A 13229-nucleotide genomic window follows, 5' to 3' on the forward strand; every position below is an offset into this window, starting at 1 on the left:
AACACCTGTAACTTACCTGTGGCACCTAACAGGTGTTGGCAATAACTAAATCACACTTGCAGCCAGTTAACATGGATTAAAGTTGTCTCAACCTCTGTCCTGTGTCCTTGTGTGTACCACATTGAGCATGGAGAAAAGGAAGAAGACCAAAGAACTGTCTGAGGACTTGAGAAACCAAATTGTGAGGAAGCATGAGCAATCTCAAGGCTACAAGTCCATCTCCAAAGACCTGAATGTTCCTGTGTCTTCCGTGCGCAGTGTCATTAAGAAGTGTAAAGCCCATGGCACTGTGGCTAACCTCCCTAGATGTGGACGGAAAAGAAAAATTGACGAGAGATTTCAACGCAAGATTGTGCGGATGGTGGATAAAGAACCTCGACTAACATCCAAACAAGTTCAAGCTGCCCTGCAGTCCGAGGGTACAACAGTGTCAACCCGTACTATCCGTCGGCGTCTGAATGAAAAGGGACTATATGGTAGGATACCCAGGAAGACCCCACTTCTTACCCCGAGACATAAAAAAGCCAGGCTGGAGTTTGCCAAAACTTACCTGAGAAAGCCTAAAACGTTTTGGAAGAATGTTCTCTGGTCAGATGAGACAAAAGTAGAGCTTTTTGGGAAAAAGCATCAACATAGAGTGTACAGGAAAAAAAAGAGGCATTCAAAGAAAAGAACACGGTCCCTACAGTCAAACATGGCGGAGGTTCCCTGATGTTTTGGGGTTGCTTTGCTGCCTCTGGCACTGGACTGCTTGACCGTGTGCATGGCATTATGAAGTCTGAAGACTACCAACAAATTTTGCAGCATAATGTAGGGCCCAGTGTGAGAAAGCTGGGTCTCCCTCAGAGGTCATGGGTCTTCCAGCAGGACAATGACCCAAAACACACTTCCAAAAGCACTATAAAATGGTTTTAGAGAAAGCACTTGAGACTTCTAAGGTGGCCAGCAATGAGTCCAGACCTGAATCTCATAGAACACCTGTGGAGAGATCTCAAAATGGCAGTTTGGAGAAGGCACCCTTCAAATATCAGGGACCTGGAGCAGTTTGCCAAAGAAGAATGGTCTACAATTCCAGCAGAGCATTGTAAGAAACTCATTGATGGTTACCGGAAGCGGTTGTTCCCAGTTATTTTGGCTAAAGGTTGTGCAACCAAGTATTAGGCTGAGGGTGCCAATACTTTTGTCTGGCCCATTTTTGGAGTTTTGTGTGAAATGATCAATGATTTGATTTTTGCTTCATTCTCTTTTGTATTTTTCCATTGAAGACAAATTAAATGAAGATAATAAGACCAAAGAATTTGTGATTGCAATTGACTCGCCCCCTGGGCCATGTTAGGGGAATACCTGGAGCCGGATCTGTTGGGGGTAGTAGTCTTCGTGTGGCGGTGACCCGGTCCGCGCCCAGGGTGGTCAAGCTAAGTGGCGTTATTGATATGATGGTATTAGTGTCCGACTACGCCACCCGTTGAATGCGGCTATGAAGCCGCCGCTGCAGGGCAGTCCGCTGAGGCCGGTGGTACGGATGTGCAGCGTGGATGGTATAACCCCCAACGGGAGGGGTATAGCCTCAGGGCAGCTGATGGTGCAGGGAAAGATGATAGTGGTAGTGGTGGTGTGACAAGGAAGCTCAGAGACGTGCAATTGCAGTTTTCACAGCTTTACTCACAGTTCAGTTCTTTATCAGGTCCCTTGTGTACAGCTAGGACCACCCGAGCCGTGCTGCGTCCACCAGGTGCGGGACTCGGCCAACTCCCAGGCAGTTCCAGAGCGTGGTCCTGACCTCCCCTCTCTTCCTTTCTACTGGCCGTCCCCACCAGGGATCCACCTTTGTCCGGCTCCCTCGGGCCTTCTGGTGGTGAAACCTTTCCCGGCTTCCCTGACCCTATACGTGGTTTGCCTTCCTGGTGGATATGGCGAGGGGTCGCGCCAAAACTTGTCCACGACCTCCGGTTCCTGGCTGAGGATATTTGGCCTCCACCAGTTTGGGATCCGGTACCCTGTTCTGCCAACCCTTCACCCGTTAGCTCGTGGGATCTCAGGGTTCCCTCTTCTCTTGCGTCTCTGGGCCTCTCCTGGCGTTTCTGTTCTTTCTCCTTCCTCTGTCTCTCTGCTTCAGGCCTCCACTCCAGGCCTGACTCTGGAGCTGGGCCCAGACTGAGCCACAGCTCCCTGTCAGCCCTCTCTGGCTGAGCTCCTCTCTAGACTGACCCGGACTGGACCCTGATCTAAGATGGTGCCCACCTTTTATACTCCCTTCTGACACCCGAGCCCAGGTGACTAGCACCCAATGGGCTCCTACCTATGCCCAGAGTCCCTCCCCTCTCTGCTCCTACACCACTGGGATGTTCCTCCCCCCCCCCCACTCCAGCCGGGGACAGAGGCTGTCGTACCTGCACATCTATCTGGTGGGAGTACCGTTGGTCTGTCCCCCGGAAATGGGGTGAGTGTAGTGTATGCAGCCTACTGAGCCCAGTTCCACGCTCCATCCTTACCCGGGAGTGGAATACCACACCTCTGGTTCGAGGTGCAATACCCCTGTAGCAGCCGAGTCCTCGGGGTGCTACATTCCCCCCTGGTAAATCACAGCACGTCCTCGGGCTGGAATAAAGCAAAACAATTAGACATACAAAAATTTTAAAGTGCACTCACATATAAGACGTTAACCAACAACTCATCCCTTTATGGGAGGTACTCTTTTCTTCTTTCTCTTAACGTTACAGGTATAAAACATTACGGAAACATTATCAGACTTTCTTCACATACTTATAAAATACCATTAACTCTTTTAGCATCATATAAAACTTTGTCATATAAAACATTCTTGACCAACACGTTCTTGATCTCTGGCCACCGTGCAACTTGTGACCAGGTAAAGTGCAACAGTCTCTAGTTCTAAAGTAGAAATGCAGTTCTTCTATAAAACCAGTATGGGGCGCCTTAGGAAGCGCAACTATTTACAGGGTGGCCGCTCTCAGTCCTCGGCCAGTGGGGATAGGGGAATGGCTGCTCACAGTCCTCAGCCTGGTAAGGGATTAAGGGCACACTGGTAACAGTTCACACAAACACCAATTTTACGACAGTTCTTGTACCCCTTCGGGTAACTATATACAGTCCTTCTTTACCACTCTCTAATAATGGTGTCCTCTTCGTGCTCCTTCCTGAGGGTAGTCTTCAGACCCGTCCGGGTCCTCTTGGCTTTCCTCATACTGTATCTCTTCCTCAGTCAGCCGGTGTACGTGAAGGGCGTACGGTCCTTTGGCACACTGATGCCGGGTGAAGGTGACCTCATCACCCGGGTAGAGGTCACGTCCGCGGTGTCCCTCCGGCAGGTGGCTCTCGACATCCCTGCGGGTGACAAAGACGTCGCCGGGGGTTCGGTGATCCCGGATAAAGCCCCAGCCATGCTCCAACTGGAACTTTATTACGGTCCCGTTGGCGCGGGGACCGTGGGCCGCACGGGGGTTTCGTCGGGCCCGGCGTTTCTGCTCCGCGCTTTGGACCTGCAGCTGTTCCTCGCGGATCCGCCTCTCTCGCCGTTCTCTCCCAAAGACCTCTAGCTGTTGACGGCAGCACTCCTCACGCCGAGCTGCAGCCGCCCGAGTTTCCTTGGTAAACCCCATGAGGTCCTCACCGGTCGGATCCCATGCAAATTGGGCGTCCTCCAACGAGAGCGGGACAACTTTGACGGGCGCCGGAGCCGGGATCAGAGGCTCGCACAGGGGCCGTTCCTTCCGGAGTCGGGGGTTGACGTACTCCGGTGGCCACACGAAGGGCAGCCCGTCCGGGCTGGTATGTTGTGCAAACAGATCGGCGCCCAGGGGTGGCACTGTGGAGGTTGAGGGCGCCGTAAGGGCGGCAGCGCCCGGGGGTGCTCGGCCTTGCGTCCAGGCCGGAGGCATCCTTTCTGGGCCCAAGTATGGCACCTTCCGGGAGGAGAGTGCTGTGGAGACCGCGGCACCCGGAGGTACTCGGCCTTGCGACCAGGCCGGTGGCACTTCCTCTTTTGCCGCGCTCAGGGTCAAGGGGCGTGGCGCGGAAGGGGGCGTGACCGCGGCTCCGGCCGCTTGAGGCCTAGTTGGGAGCGGTGGCGGTGCGGCAACGGGCGCGGTGAGTGGGTCTTCGGGCTCTGCGACGGGGAGCTGGGGCAGGTTTTCGGCTACTGGGCTCGGGGTGGTGGCGTCCCCATTACCTGCTTCCATCCCTGCGGCTCCCTCCGCGGCGTCGTCTCCGGCCTTCGTCCCTCCTGCACCATCCTCAGGGGTAAACATGCCCCACGTTGCGGGTGGCGTCCTCTGCTGGCGGGTTCCAGCCTGCTGGGCCATCTCCCTCCCCCATTCGGCCAGTGCTTCCTGCTGTACTCGGGCCATCTTCCGGGCCAAGGCCTCCAGCGCGGTCTGTGCACGCTCCCGATCTCTGGGGAGTTGTGCCAGGATCTCCACCAGGCCTTCTGGGGTGGCGGCCTGCAGCAGGCCCCGGACCACGGGGTCGGTACCGCTTGTCTCTTCTTCCATCCCCGGGTGCGATCTGTCCAGACTTCTCCAGGCTGCACCCATCTTCTCCGTTTTGTTCTCTATCCACCCCCCTTGGGAGTGGTCCCGGGGCAACTTAGTGACAGTCAGTTTCAGGGGCAGACCCCCCACTTTGATGGACATTTCCATGGTGGTAGTCTCGGCTGGTGGGGGCGGTCTCCGCTTTTGGCGCCCTTCTGGGACCGCGCCCACGATGGGAGGTGGTCTCTTGCCACCCTCTGGCACGCCCTTAATGGCGTCCGCTCTGCCAGGGCGGGAAATCGTCTCAGATGGCGGGAATCGTCTCCCGATGGCGGGAAACTTCGCAGATGGCGGGCAAAGACTGCAGATGGCGGGCAAACGGCGGGAAACGACCCCAGATGGCGTCCGATGGCGGGAACCCTCTGGAATTGGCGGGAGACTCCTTTTTGCGGTAAATGTGAACTTTTCTTTAGGCACGCAGTACCCGGTGGTTGCGGGCACGTAATCCTGCCGACTACGCCAAAGTTGACTCCCCCCCTGGGCCATGTTAGGGGAATACCTGGAGCCGGATCTGTTGGGGGTAGTAGTCTTCGTGTGGCGGTGACCCGGTCCGCGCCCAGGGTGGTCAAGCTAAGTGGCGTTATTGATATGATGGTATTAGTGTCCGACTACGCCACCCGTTGAATGCGGCTATGAAGCCGCCGCTGCAGGGCAGTCCGCTGAGGCCGGTGGTACGGATGTGCAGCGTGGATGGTATAACCCCCAACGGGAGGGGTATAGCCTCAGGGCAGCTGATGGTGCAGGGAAAGATGATAGTGGTAGTGGTGGTGTGACAAGGAAGCTCAGAGACGTGCAATTGCAGTTTTCACAGCTTTACTCACAGTTCAGTTCTTTATCAGGTCCCTTGTGTACAGCTAGGACCACCCGAGCCGTGCTGCGTCCACCAGGTGCGAGACTCGGCCAACTCCCAGGCAGTTCCAGAGCGTGGTCCTGAGCTCCCCTCTCTTCCTTTCTACTGGCCGTCCCCACCAGGGATCCACCTTTGTCCGGCTCCCTCGGGCCTTCTGGTGGTGAAACCTTTCCCGGCTTCCCTGACCCTATACGTGGTTTGCCTTCCTGGTGGATATGGCGAGGGGTCGCGCCAAAACTTGTCCACGACCTCCGGTTCCTGGCTGAGGATATTTGGCCTCCACCAGTTTGGGATCCGGTACCCTGTTCTGCCAACCCTTCACCCGTTAGCTCGTGGGATCTCAGGGTTCCCTCTTCTCTTGCGTCTCTGGGCCTCTCCTGGCGTTTCTGTTCTTTCTCCTTCCTCTGTCTCTCTGCTTCAGGCCTCCACTCCAGGTCTGACTCTGGAGCTGGGCCCAGACTGAGCCACAGCTCCCTGTCAGCCCTCTCTGGCTGAGCTCCTCTCTAGACTGACCCGGACTGGACCCTGATCTAAGATGGTGCCCACCTTTTATACTCCCTTCTGACACCCGAGCCCAGGTGACTAGCACCCAATGGGCTCCTACCTATGCCCAGAGTCCCTCCCCTCTCTGCTCCTACACCACTGGGATGTTCCCCCCCCCCCCCACTCCAGCCGGGGACAGAGGCTGTCGTACCTGCACATCTATCTGGTGGGAGTACCGTTGGTCTGTCCCCCGGAAATGGGGTGAGTGTAGTGTATGCAGCCTACTGAGCCCAGTTCCACGCTCCATCCTTACCCGGGAGTGGAATACCACACCTCTGGTTCGAGGTGCAATACCCCTGTAGCAGCCGAGTCCTCGGGGTGCTACACAATCATTTTCAGGAAGAAACTGAGTATTATCTGACAGAATTGCAGGGGTGCCAATACTTTTGGCCACCACTGTATATACAGTATATATACTGTATATAACACCCTGTAATAAACTATGTAAGTGGCAAAAAACAGTTTTCAACAAAAACATACTAAATAACATTTGTGTAGTCTATGAATTTGTTCTAAGAAATAGAATTGCCTCCATCAGATCCTCCTTCATAGATGACCTCAAATCTGACCTAATAATTTTAAGGCTAGAGAACAAGCTCTCTACATTAACTTCGGTTGGAGGCAAAGCCGTACCCACATGGGCAACATCTCTAACAATTTCCGGGTATAAAGGAAATGCCTCATGCACAGTCAGTTTTGATGAACGGTTGAATTTTTCTATTTCTTTGAGAGCAAGTGAAACATTTTGCTGAAATATGGTCAATCTGCTTGCTATAGGAGACGGAGTGAAATCTTTTTCCTTGCGGCAACGCTTTCCCTGCTCCATGTCATCCAAATACTTGTCAAAGTCAAACTCCTCATCTGATGAGGATGAAGATATGGCAGCAGTAGCACTGTCAGGACCCAAGTCCTCCTGCGCCTGGCAGTCCTCCTGTAGGCCACTCATCCTACCTGCTACCTCAGTCAGAGCTTCTTTTCCTTTAGTAAGCTGTTGATCATCAAGCAGTATATGATGACTTGGGTCCACAAAAACAGCTGCCAGAAAAATGTTATTTTCCAATAGCTGTGTCTCTCTCAGTTTCTTGAAGCAGAAATGCCATCTGCGATTAACCCTCCTCTTTGGGACAGGCAAAATAGCAAGTTCTTCCACTCCCTTATGAAAATGCCAGGAGTTAAATCCTCAGCTTGTAATTTTTTTGTCACGGTAAATGGGTGATTAAGCAATTCCTTCAATTCAGCCACCTGTGTCCATTGACCTTCATTTAGGGTTACCTGAGGGTTCGCCATATCTATAAGAAACGGTTTTAGTTCAAGCAATCGCTCAATCATTAAATAAGTGCTGCCCCACCAAGTGGCTGGATCGACAATTGCCCCTTTCCCAGCACGTGTCTTCAAGATAGAATCAATTTTAGGGGTTCTGGCGGCAATAACCACTTTCCTCACTTTTCCAGTCAGATTTCCAGCATGTCCCTCTTGCAGACTATCTCTTATTGCGAGCTGCAGCGTGTGCACAACACAGCGCATGTGATGAATAGGAAAGAGGTGTGAAGCAGCTTCAACAAGATCATCTATTTCTAAAGTATAATTTTGCTGTTCTTCTGTTGTAATATCTGTTTGTTCCTCAGTTACATGAACAGCACTGTGGCTTTCCATCTCAAACATACTGAATCCTAAATTTTCTTCTAGCTGTTGTTCATTACTCTCATTCATCAGTCTAATTGTACTTATCATGTTTGAAGCATTGTCCGTTACAATAGCAAGAACCTGTTCTTTTTTGAGTTCGTAATCTTGCAGAACTTTTTCCAGTAAGGCCTGGAGAAACTGACTGTGATGAGCTTCAGGCTTTGTGCCCACGATGCAGAAATGAAGCAGAAAATTTCTGCAGCATTTCTGCATCTCCCTGGCAGAAAAAACGCATGCAGATTGTACATGCAGATTGTACATGCGGATTGTGCATGCGTTTTTCCTGCAGAATACATGCAGATCCACATGCAGATTCACATGCGTTTCCGCATGCAGATTGACAAGCGCTTTCCAGGCGATAGCATCGCTTGGAAAGTGCTTGACAACTAGGTCACACTGTATAAATCCATGCAACCGGCATGGATTTATACAGTGTGAACCGTAAAAATGAAAACAAATAAAGCTATACTCACCCCCGATGCCCCGGCGTGGCTGCAGCGCTCGTTCCTCTCTGCTTCCTGGATGCCGGCATATCGCGAGACAGAGCGGTGAAGGGCCTGCGGTCACATGACTGTGACGTCACCGCAGGTCCTCAAGCAATGCTGGCATTCAGAGAGAAGACGCCAGACAGGTGAGTATAAACTTTATTTGTTATTTTATTCTTTTTTTACAGGTACAATGGTACCCAGGTCTGGATGAGAGTCTCCTCTCCTCCAGAACTGGGTACCATCCGCACATAGAGACGCATAGAAGCCGCTTGTAAAAATGTACAGTCGCGGTTTCTGTGCGTCTCAATGCAAGTCAATGGCGGGGCTTCCGCTGCGCTTCCGCAAAATTAAATGACATGCTGCGGATTTTTGTACGCAGCATAAACGCTGCGGAAAAATCCGCAGCATGTGCATAGAACATGCGGAATCCCCTTTAGGGACCATGGGGTGCGGATTACCTAGCGTTTCACAAGCGTTTCCGCTGCGGAAATTCCGCAGCATAAACGCTTGAAAAACGCTACGTGGGCACCCAGCCTTAGGAGCTTTTACTGCCAGTGTCTTGGTAACAATTTCTTTGTTGTCACAAACATATGGAACATTGATGGTAAAATAGTTCGCTCTGTGACGTGTGCAGGCTTCCATTTTAAGAAACATGAAGCGTCTTTTGAGAGTCTTTTTAAGATCTTCCTTTTGTTTAAGGGCTTCTTCAATCACTAATTTTCTAATATTTTCTCTTTCCAGAGAAACACCAAGTTTGCGGGCCATTTCTCCATTAAGAGCTGAAAAAGCTGCTCGTGCAAATAATGATAATGGTACACCATCCTTCACAACAAGCTGGATGAGCTGTCATTTAAACATATCTGCCCCCCCGGCCATGATTCACACACAGCGTTTTTGTGGATCCGTTTTTTGCAGTAAAATGAAGTGACGCTGGGCATCCCAGCAAAGTCAATGGGTTTCAAGATATGACATTCAGACACATCGTTTTGTGAGGATCTGTTTTTGGGCTCAAAAACGGATCGTCGCAAAGAATGAGCATGTCAGTTTGTGCGGCGTTTTTCGAATCTGCTTTTGCTATTGAAAACATTATCTATGAGCTCAAAAAAATCAGGTGATGGGGTTTTTTAAAAAGCTGATCTGCTTTTGCAGCTGAAAAACATATCCTCAAAAAAAACTGCAAGGTTCATGGCACAGTACATGTTCACATTTTCCGTTCTTTCAGCCTGTTCTATCCCTCCGCTTATTAGACCCTTCAGCCTCAGGGATTTTCTGGTAGGCTGCGCAGTACTCACAGGATCTGTCATGTCCCTCTCACACGTTTCCCCGAGCATCTTCCACATTATGGAAGTAATATCAGTGCTCTCCATAGCCACTGATTCGAGCCCGAGGCACCGGACGTTCCAAGAATGTCCGCAGGGAGTTCCACAGGATCCCATACCAACCGAACGTTGGGTACTTCTCGTGCCTTCATAGAATCATAGAATCATAGAATGGTAGAGTTGGAAGGGACCTCCTGGGTCATCTGGTCCAACCCCCTGCTCAAAGCAGGATTCACTAAATCATCTCAGACAGATGATGGTCCAGCCTCTGTTTGAAGACGTCCATTGAAGGGGAACTCACCACCTCTCGTGGCAGCCTGTTCCACTCATTAATCACCCTAACTGTCAAAAAGTTTTTTCTAACATCTAATCTGTGTCTCCTCCCATTTAGTTTCATCCCATTGCTTCTAGTCTTTCCTTGTGCAAATGAGAATAAAGATGATCCTTCTACAATGTGACAGCCCTTGACATATTTGTAGACAGCTATTAAGTCTCCTCTCAGTCTTCTTTTTTGCAAGCTAAACATTCCCAAATCCTGCAACCGTTCCTCATAGGACATGGTTTGCAGACCAGTCACCATTCTGGTCGCTCTTCTCTGAACTTGCTCCAGTTTGTCTATGTCTTTTTTAAAATGAGGTGCCCAAAACTGTACACAGTATTCCAGATGAGGTCTGACCAAAGAGGAGTAAAGACCGATAATGACTTCACGTGATCTAGACTGTATGCTTCTGTTAATACATCCCAGAATTGTATTTGCCTTTTTTGCTGCTGCATCACACTGTTGACTCATGTTCAGTCTATGATCTATTAGTATACCTAAGTCTTTTTCACATGTACTGTTGCTTAGCTCTATTCCTCCCATTTTGTATATGCTTTTTTCATTTTTATTGCCCAGATGTAGTACTTTGCATTTTTCCCTGTTAAAAACCATTCTGTTGGTTGCTGCCCACTGCTCCAGTTTATTTAGGTCTTTTTGAATCCTCTCTCTCTCTTCTCTAGTATTAGCTATCCCTCCTAGCTTTGTGTCATCAGCAAATTTAATCAGTTTACCCTCAATTCCTTCATCTAAATCATTGATAAAGCTGTTGAACAATACAGGTCCCAGGACAGAGCCCTGTGGTACCCCACTTGAGACATTCATCCAGCTGGATGTGAAGCCATTTACAACCACCCTTTGAGTCCGATCACTAAGCCAGTTATGAATCCACCTAACAGTTGCCTGGTCCATTGCATACTTGGTCATTTTTTCAATAAGGATGGTGTGAGATACTTTGTCAAATGCTTTGCTGAAGTCAAGATATACTATATCTACAGCATTTCCCTGATCCACCCAGTCAGTGATTCTGGCATAGAAGGAAATTAAGTTAGTCTGACATGACTTGTTAGTTACAAACCCATGCTGACTCTGGTTAATCACTTCATTCTTATCCATGTACTTACATACATGTTGTTTAATAATTTGTTCAAAGATCTTTCCTGGTATAGAAGTCAGACTCACCGGCCTATAGTTCCCTGGGTCCACCTTCTTCCCCTTTTTGAAGATAGGAACAACATTTGCTCTTCTCCAGTCTTCTGGAACTTCTCCTGTTCTCCAAGAATTTTCAAAGATTATGGAGAGTGGTTCTAAAATTTCTTCTACGATCTCCTTCAGTACTCTGGGGTGTAATTCATCTGGACCTGGAGACTTGAACTCATTTATGTTAGCTAAATATTCCCTCACAATCTTTCTGTTTACAGATAACTTGGATTCCTCTATTCCTTTAAAAGGACAGTGAAGATCAGTTGATGTTACATTTTCTTTCTGAGAGAAAACAGATGCAAAATAGGAATTAAAAAGTTCGGCCTTCTCAACATCCTCTCTTACCATTTCTCCATTTTCATCCTGTAAAAATCCTATAGCATCTTTGACTTTTCTTTTACTTTTGACATACCCCCAAAATCCTTTTTTATTGCTTTTGACATCTCTTGCAAGCCTTAATTCATTGTCAGCTTTAGCTAACCTGATACGTGCCCTGCAGGATCTGCAGACTGCATTATAATCTTCTTTAGATATGCCTCCCTCTTTCCATTTAATAAACATTTCTTTCTTTCTTTTTAGCATGTGTTTAAGTTCTGTGTTCATCCATCCTGGTTTCCTTAAATGCTTCCCATTCTTCCTACTTTTCGGGATTGTTAACGATTGTGCTTTGAGAATCTCATTTTTAAAAATTTCCCATCCTTCCTGGACATTTTTGTCCTTAAGGACATCCAGCCATTGGATCCCTCCTATTCTCTTTCTGAGTCTCTTAAAATCTGCCTTTCTAAAATCTAACCTTGAAGTTTGAGTCTTCACATGTCTTCCTCCTCTAGTTATCCAAAATTCTATAATAGCATGATCGCTGCCTCCTAGGGTCCCAGCCACCTTTACCTCCTCAACCATTTCCTCCCTGTTTATAAGGATTAGATCCAAAGTAGTAGATCCCCTTGTTTTCTCCCCTACCTTTTGGAAGATAAAGTTGTCAGCAAGAGAGGATAAGAATTTGCTTGACCTGTTAGTTTTACTTGAGAGAGATTCCCAACAAATGTCTGGATAGTTGAAATCTCCCATGACCACTACGTCATATTTTTTGGAGAACTTGGTCATTTGATACATAAAGAGTTCATCCATATCTTCAGCTTGCCCAGGTGGCCTGTAGTAAATGCCTACAATTGTGTCCTTTCCGTTGTTCTCTCCTTGTATTCTTACCCAAACAGTTTCCACAGAACTCCCAGTCTCTGAAGCTTCAATCTCTGTGCAGATATACGCTTTTCTAACATACAATGCGACACCTCCTCCTCGTTTATCAAGTCTGTTTCTTGCAAATAAGTTGTATCCTTTTAGCCTTTTATTCCAATCATGTGTATCGTCCCACCAAGTTTCAGTGATTCCAATGACATCATATTCCTTTTCCTGCATTAGTAGTTCCAATTCTCCTTGTTTGTTGCCCATGCTTTGTGCATTTGTATAAAAACATTTTAGTTTGTGATTGGTTTCTCTTCCTCCCATATTTTTATTATTTAAATTGTTTTGTCTTTGTTCTTCTTTTCCACTTCCAGTAGCAGAGATCTCAATAGTATTTGTCAGCTGTATGGCTTTTTCTGGCCTTTTGCTTCCCTTCCCACATTGTTCTAGTTTAAAGCTCTCCTGATGAGTGTAGCCCACTGCCCTTGAACTTCACTTTTCTTCTTACTGACACTGAACCCTCCCACTAACTAACTTAATCAGGAAGTGTTTCTCCTTCTTGTCTGAACTTCCCCCCTTCCTTGGTGGGCTGGTTCCAACCATATTAACTGTACGCTAACCTGTCTTGCCCCAGCAGTCTGTTGCTGGGGAAACTTCACCTCTCACCTATTTAACTTCAGTCACCATCTTCTAACAGTATGCACTGAACTTCCGATATCTTGCACTATACCTTATGTCCTGAATCTTAACCCTATACTTGCCCTATACCTAATACATCAAAACATTGTACATTTATCATAGCACATTAGGAGAACCACATAACTTAGTACTTATAAAACTTTATGGAGTTTCACATATAATACCAATCACAAAAATGCAATAAAATCATCATCACACACAACACTGTCCCAAAAGGGAGAGACATATGACAGCCCTTGTCACACCCTTACAAGTCAGCTATCCATGCAAAAATACAAGCTTACAGACTGATCCATCAACTGAAAAATAAAAAAAGGGACTGCATTCAGATGACAAATGAGAAAAAGGTTGTCCAAGTTATTTTGGATGATTTTTTTTACATTTCTGTAAACTTAG

The sequence above is a fragment of the Phyllobates terribilis genome, unplaced genomic scaffold (genome assembly GCF_046119375.1).
Source record: "Phyllobates terribilis strain yellow unplaced genomic scaffold, ASM4611937v1 Scaffold_7__3_contigs__length_470593459, whole genome shotgun sequence".
NCBI classification, from domain to species: domain Eukaryota; kingdom Metazoa; phylum Chordata; class Amphibia; order Anura; family Dendrobatidae; genus Phyllobates; species Phyllobates terribilis.